This window comes from Phalacrocorax aristotelis, chromosome Z (genome assembly GCF_949628215.1).
Source record: "Phalacrocorax aristotelis chromosome Z, bGulAri2.1, whole genome shotgun sequence".
NCBI classification, from domain to species: domain Eukaryota; kingdom Metazoa; phylum Chordata; class Aves; order Suliformes; family Phalacrocoracidae; genus Phalacrocorax; species Phalacrocorax aristotelis.
Window position 1 is genome coordinate 54914544 of NC_134311.1, and position 7975 is coordinate 54922518.

Consider the following 7975-nt stretch of genomic DNA (forward strand, 5'->3'; position numbering starts at 1 on the left):
GGACAATAAATATCTAATGGCTATATGGCTGGTTTTGTAGGGCAGAATTTAGATAGGCAGAATTCAGCCATGCAATCTGGTATCAGAGTGTACCAGTAAGAAAAAAAAACCAGCCACTTTTCCCCATGAAAGGTCTGGAGGCATCTAAAAAGCTGTTGTAAAGATTGCCAGAAAAGCTGAAATTTGCTTCTGTTTGTAGTTTGTAGATTTTTTCAAGGACATTTAGGGTTTCTGAGGTACTGCATGGGTTTTAAAATGAATGCAGTTATAAAACACAATAGTTTAAATTTTAGTTTACCATTTAATTCTGCATCTAGAGCTCATCTGAAAGTCGCAGTGGGCTGTCTAAAGAGACTGCTTCAAGAAGATGATAATTTTCTTAAATACAGTGTGTTACAAAACAGATCTCTACAACCTGATATTTGATAAGCTCCACAATATGCTTAAATTTAACTTGGAAAGCTTAGTGTTGACCAACATTAATCCTCAAATTAAAAAAATGAAAGGGAATTATTAAAACAAAATGTTGCTCTTGCTTAACCTTACATTCAGACATTATCTTCTAAAGTAGGCCAATATTATATTAATTTATATTTATGGATCAAACATAATAGTAAAGTTGTTATTAACACTACAAACTGAGATCTAAACTGAGGCTTCCAAATACTTATGAGTAAATCTGACATAATGCCTGCACATTTTGTTGATTTCAGTACTTCATTGATCATTCCTGACTTCAGCTGAGCTCCCAAGAAACTGCCATAGCTTCAGGATATGGCAATGCCTGTAGTGTGATAACCTGAGACACAGCTTGCTCATCCCTCTCTTCTAAGTAAGAAACATCAAATCTATTCAAATTTATTTGCCCTTATTCTGGAGCTCAGCTGTGCCCTCCAGCCAGAGCTTGCTCTCTGTATCTCCCAGGTGACGCCTGCACCAGACATCGCTCTCTTCCTACTGCCCCTAAAGCAGCAGTTTGGCTGTCAGAGAGGAAGGATCCTGCAATGTAAATCTGACCAGTCTGACAACTGAAATTGTCAGTCGATGTCTTGAAAAGGCAACAGTGTCCATTATGGGCCCCTGCACCAAAATAAATACACTGCAAATTGTCAACACCCTCCAGGATTATATAGGTCACTTTACACTGTGCATAAGTAATGATGCAGGGAGGGAGAGAAAAATTAAAAGTGCCACAGAAAGGAGGAAATTACTTTTCCACATTTCTCCTGCTGATTGCTCCTTCCCATCCCTAGCAGGTGCTGTGGGTACAGGCCTGTTCAGCTCATGTTTCTCACTTGGCAGCCTTGTTACACAGTCTATGGGTCAGCCGTCAAGAAGAAAGCACTGTACTCCAATTATACCACCAGCTTTACCAGTGTACTTAGGCATTTGTTACACAGTACCTTCCTCTGGGACTGCCTTTCAATACTCAAGAGGCAACAAGCCAGGTTGCTTGCCATTTGTCACTGAGGTGATCTTTTTTCCATTGGAAGTGGGGCCTTCCACCCCATTCCATTGTTTGGAGGCAGGATTGAACTCCAGGGACAGGTCTTGCCTAAGTGCTCCGTTCCCTTAAATGAACTGCTTTCCTTAGTGCATATAAGAAGGAGATACGTTCAAGCTTCATTCTGCTTTTTAACCTGCCTCCCCCATCTCAGAACAAGCCAGCCAAGAGCATTCGGAGACCTTAACAGCCAGCATCACTCTTCACACCCCTCTGCTTGCTTGTCCTCTAGGAATCTTGAACGTACTTCTCTCCGTGCTCCATCACTCACCCTGAAAGGTCCCAAATTGGGTCCCTAATTGAGAAGAGACAGTCTCAGTGGTTGCTAATGAAAAATGATGGAAGAGGTTACCAACAACAGGCAACACATGATAGCACTTGTTAACTCCCTGAATATCTTGATGTACGTTTATGTTACTGGTGTCCCTGTTTCAGGTTTCTCTAAGTCTGACCTGGAAACACTGCCACCAGGATGCTGGGGCAAGAGAATGACAAATGCCACATGGGAAGACACACAGAGCAGACACAGTCAGAGGGACCATTTTGTCACCGTGGTGCTAGGGCATAGAGGCCACATAGGTCACTTTCTGCTATTTAACATCCACTCCGCAGCCAGGCACCCACTGCAATTTCTCTCTTCTTTTTAGTAAGTATCTTTATTTACTTAGTAACTATACATTTAGCCTCCTCAAGAAAGGGCAGTAATTTCTAGAGAGACTTTGGGCATAGCAACTGGATACATTTCCTTTAAAATATTTTTGTTTCACCTACAGTGAAACTGAGCTCTGTTCTGTTATCCTGTACTAGCAGCTGTCTGAACTCTATGTTCAACCCTCTATGCACCTGTATATTGTAAATTGTGACAAATTATTTTCCATCACCAGTGGAATGTGAAGGCTGGTGTTTCATTAAGCAATCTATTATTCTTTGCCTAAGCCATGGCTTAGCAAAAGCAAGTGTAGCGCATATGACTGACAGGAGTGAAAGCATTAGTTAAAATTGGATTGACCCTGTGTTTAGTTATAACCAGATTTAACAAAGACAGATAGTTTGAGCTTGACTTGGGGGAAAAAAAAAATAAAAGGATGACATTTATTTGAGTGTTAAACAAAACTACTTCCCCTCTTCCTGAAAGAAAACAAAAGTGTGTTTTGTTGAAAGTCCCTTGTTTGTCCTCAGTAATGTAACATTTTGTGGGAGAGATGCAAGAGAACAGAACGCAGGTAAAAGTTTTCTGGGAAGGGTCAGGCTCTGATTCATAAAATCAGAAGAATGAGAAACAGAAAGAAGATGCAGTATTGAAGTATTTTTGAAAGTTATAGGTAGAAGCTGAGATCCCAAATGAGCTAGTACCCACTTAATAATGACTCATGAAAGAAAGTTACGTTGGGAATTACGTACTCTTCTCTCACCTGTTTTAGAAGTAAAGAACAGACAGCATTTAATGATAGGCTTCAAGATACTGTTGTGGTTTAACCCTGGCCAGTAACTAAGCCCCATGTAGCCACTTGTTCATTCCTGTGCCGGTGGGATGAGGGAGAGAATTGGTAGAGTAAAAGTGAAAAAGCTCATGGGTTGAGATAAAGACAGTTTAATAAGGGAAGTAAAAGGAAGTAAAGTAGTAGTAGTAGCAGTAGCAGTAGCAGCAGCAGTAGTAGTAGTAGTAGTAGTAGTAATAATAATAATAATAATAATAATAATAATAATATACAAAGTAAATTATGCATGATACAATTGCTCACCACCCACCAATGATGCCCAGCCCAGCCCTGAACAGCGATTGCTCCCCCAGCCAACTCCCCCCAGTTTATATACTGAGCATGACATTATGGAATATCCCTTTGGCCAGTTTGGGTGGGCTGTCCCTGCTTTGCTCCTTCGCAGCTTCTTGTGCACCTGGCAGAGCATGGGAAGCTGAAAAGTCCTTGACGAGTGTAAGCATTACTTAGTGACAACTAAAACATCAGTGTGTTATCAACATTATTCTCATACTAAATCCAAAACATAGCACTATACGAGCTACCAGAAGGAAAACTAACTTTATCCCAGCTGAAATGAGTACAGATACAGAAGGATTTTCTGTTGTTTCAAGGTACTATTTAGGGCCATGCAAAGCCCACATGCAGATTTGTGTGATTTAATACCTGAAACACAGCCTGTTTGGTGCATTAAAGCTAACAAAGCAGACCATCTTGTGCTATCGCTGCAGCCATCTGGTTCAACTAGGTTTCATCTGGAGAGAAAAAGATTCATTAATGTCTCAAGCATTAAAAAGTCTAGTGGGTAATATAGGGAACACTTTTCAATTCAGAGACTGGGCAAAGATGTTAAATTGAAAGATTAAGGTAACTGGAAAATAAAAGGCTGTAGCAAGTGAGTTTACTACCAGAAAAATTACTCTTTAGTAGCGAGCAAAGTGTGCATTTAGCTAGCCCTTAGTTAAGGTGGTTTAAATACAAAAAGCAGAATGTAACATGACAGGAACAAAATATGCAACTCTAGATTTCAATAGTAAAATTCCTCATATTGCCAAATATAACATTTCCAATTGCATTATTCAAATTATCCCCACACTTTTAATAATTAACTGGCTATAAGCTAATTTTCAAGGTGTTCATATGTGTTTATGATAATTTGTATGTGATAAAGAACTAGTGTGGCAAAGTTTTCCAGAGGCTTTATCTAAAATATGTGACTATATGTTACCTACTTTCTTGTCTGTTCAAGTGAGATAATACTGATGTTCCTTAAGAAAAAACTCTTATTGTGATATAAGATGGGCATGTTCATGCAGCAGTTTGTGTAGATAAAGAAAACATATATTATGGCTGTATATATGCCAAGAAATATTTTTTTAATATCCTAAATCTGTTCCTAACAGGAAACATATAGTTTCCAGCTTACCTTCACGTAAGACTCCAAACTACATAAAGTTATAATACCTTGTTTCTTTTTAGGCAATTTCGCCATCTGATGTGATTAGTACTCTAAAGTTTTAGCTTTGACTGAACCTGTTGTAGCTGTAATAGAAAGCTGCTGAGAGAAGAAATGTGCCTCTGGATGATGGGTGGTTTGGCAGAGCAATGCATTGATTATGGAATTGTGCTAGGCTGCAACATGAGCAGCACATATAAGGAAGTGATGAGAGAATTATGTGTCCTAGCTGGGATAGAGTTAATTTTCTTCACAGTAGCTAGCACGGGGCTATGATTTGGATTTGTGCTGAAAATAATGTTGATAATCCAGAGATGTTTTAGTTGTTGCTGAATAGTGCTTACAATAGACAAGGACTTTTTTAGCTTCCATGGTCTGCCAGGTGCATAAGATATTTGGAGGGGACACAGCGGGACAGCTGACCCCAACTGACCAAAGGGATATTCCATACCGTATGACGTCATGCTCAGTATATAAAGCTGGGGGAAGAAGGAAGGGAGGCACATTCAGAGTTATGGCATTTGTCTTCCCAAGTAACCATTATGTGTGACGGACCCCTGCTTTCCTGGAGATGGCTGAACACCTGCCTGCCCATGGGCAGTATGAATGTTTTGCTTTGCTTGCGTGCATGGCTTTTGCTTTACCTATTAAACTGTCTTTACCTCAACCCGTGAGCTTTCTCACTTTTACTCTTTTGATTCTCTCCCCTATCCCACTGTGGGGGGAGTAAGTGAATGGCTGTGTGGGGCTTAGTTGCTGACTGGGGCTAAATCATGACATTCTGCTATATTGGGGCAAGCCTGGGAGATCTCTGTGGGGTGACATCAACTGTCAATGTGGTGGGTTGACCTTGGCTAGCTACCAGGTGACCACCAAGCCGCTCTATCACTCCCTCTCCTCACCTGGACAGAGGAGAGAAAATACAACAAAAGGCTCATTGGTAGAGATAAGGATAGGGAGATCACTAACCAGTTACCATCACACACAAAACAGAGTCATCTTGGGGAAATTAATTTCATTTATTACCAATCTAAATCAGAGCATGATAGTAAGAAAAAAGAACAAAACTTAAACCACTATTCCTCCACCCCTCCCTTCTGTCTGGTCTCAACTTTAGTCCCAACTTCTCTACCTCATCCCCCGAGCAGCACAGGGGAATGAGGAATGGGGGTTGTGGTCAGTTCATCATGCATTGTCTCTGCTGCTCCTTCCTCCTCTCACTCTTCCCCTGCTCCAGTGTGGGGTCCCACCCATGGGAGAGAATCCTCCACAAACTTCTCCAACATGGGTCCTACCCAGAGGCTGCAGTTCTTCACAAACTGCTCTAGAGTGGGTCCTTTCATATGGATGCAGTCCTTCAGGAATGGACTGCTCCAGTGTGGGTCCCCTGTGGGGCCACAGGTCCTGATAGGAGATCTGCTCCAGTGTCAGCTCCTCTCCATGGGACAGCAGATCCTGCCAGGAGCCTGCTCCAGTATGGGCTCTCCACAGGGTCTCAGCCTCCTTTGGGCACATGTGCCTGCTCTGGCGTGGGGACCTCTATGGGCTGCAGGTGGATATCTGCTCCACCATGGACCTCCATGGGCTGCAGGGGGACAGCCTGCCTCACCGTGGTCTTCACCACAGGCTGCAGGGGAAGGTGTGCTCCGGCGCCTGGAGCACCTCCTCCCCTCCTTCTTCACTGACCTTGGGGTCTGCAGGGTTGTTCCTCTCACATATTCTCACTCCTCTCTCTTCCAGCTGCTGTTGTGCAGCAGGTTTTTTCCTCTTCTTGAAAATGTTATCACAGCGGCGCTGCCACTGTTGCTGATGGGCTCAGCCTTGGCCATCAGTGGGTCCATCTTGGAGCCAGGTGGCATTGGCCCTATCAGACATGGGGGAAGCTTCTGGCATCCCTGCAGCCCCCTGTTACCAAAATCTTGCCATGCAAACCCAACACACTTTGATTTTTCTTTTCTTTGTTACCTTGAGAAGAATCAGCTTTCAGATGAAGGCTTTAGAGAAAATGTAAAAGTGAGTTTAGCTTGGATCACACATTACTATTCCAAAGGGTTGCAGTTAGCCCTCTGAGGCACCCTGGCATGCCTCTGTGGCAAATACGGTGTGTTCTCAACTTTGACACTGACAAAACTGCCTGATGCATTTGTCACGTTTGGTTCACTGTTAACATGGGGTACGCTGGAAAAAACATGAATGGGTGGTGTTCAATTATTGCCGAAACATGTGAATACCTTGGGCAAACTACTCTTTGGCAGCAGTAGGGCATATGTTAACCAAATAATGGTTTGAATGACAGTAGTTTTAGGGAAAAAAAGTGTATTCGGCCAAGAAAAGCAAAGCTATACGAAGCATTTCCAGGAGATGGTGCTATTCTCAAGCCTTTTGCGTCTTCTCAGGGAATGGACTAAGAAGATAGCCTGTCTTTCCCCAATAAGTTCCAGGTTTGCATAATTTATAATTAAAATAATGGCTAATTTGATTGGGTTCCTGAATTGCAAGACTGCATGGTGAAGGGCCCACACTGCCGAACTCACCTGAAGAGATGGCCTGTGCCCTCAGCCTGCAGAGGTGTCTGCCTGGGGTGGAGGAGACCCCCTGCACCCACATAGACGAAATCACTTTTGAGTCTCCACCAGAAAGGGAAACTTAAGGGAATGAGCCTCAGGGGTTTTGTTCTTTGTTTTTCTTCTCCAGAATCAAACCCTCGTACCTTATTCTAAACAAGAAATGTAATTTCAGACCCATAATGGGAGTGGGACACTCAGACTCAGAGCACCAAGGCTCCAAACCACTCACCTCCACAGTGAAATGCTCAGTTCCCAGCTCAGGTCCCAAATAAATGCCTATGGGAATTGACAGCTTCTGACTGGAAAGCACAACAGGCAGTGTGCTGGGCAGGGAACTGCTGAAAATAGCTGGAAAACATGATGCCATCCAAAAGAGTGCATGTCAAAACCTTGCCCACACTGAACCTCCACCACTTGTGATGTGCTGTGGGTCATTCCTTTGCCTCCAACACATCTCCTGGGACCGGGATGCCCTTCCTTTCAGTGCCAAATGGTTGCTGCTCAGGTGATTTGCAGGCTGTAGGGCACTCAGCTCCTAGTCTTGCTTTTGCCTGAGGATATTAAATCACACATCTCTCCAAAAAGTGTCCTAGACACCTACTACAGGCTGTTTTTCTGCAGAGAAGCTGGCTTTGTATTCCATTTTAAATCGAGTAAGAGTAGTGACAAAGGCTAAAATTAGAGGTTAGGGGAGTCAGGTGGAAATGAGAGACTTGGTTATTAAAACTGCACAGGTAGGCTTTGGAGCATGGATACCCATTCCCAGAGAAGATCCCAAACCACCTGGCTGTAGTCCTGCGCCTGCCTTCAGCCTACATCACTCTCCAACGTTTTTTATTTTTTTGCCAGCAGCATGGCTTCATGTGGAGAGCTAGGCCATTTTTCCCTACTTGTGCTTCAAGCCAAAGAATCTGTGGCTTTGTGGTCAGAGCAAAGCTGCCAGGCACATGTGGGAACTGAGACCAAACCT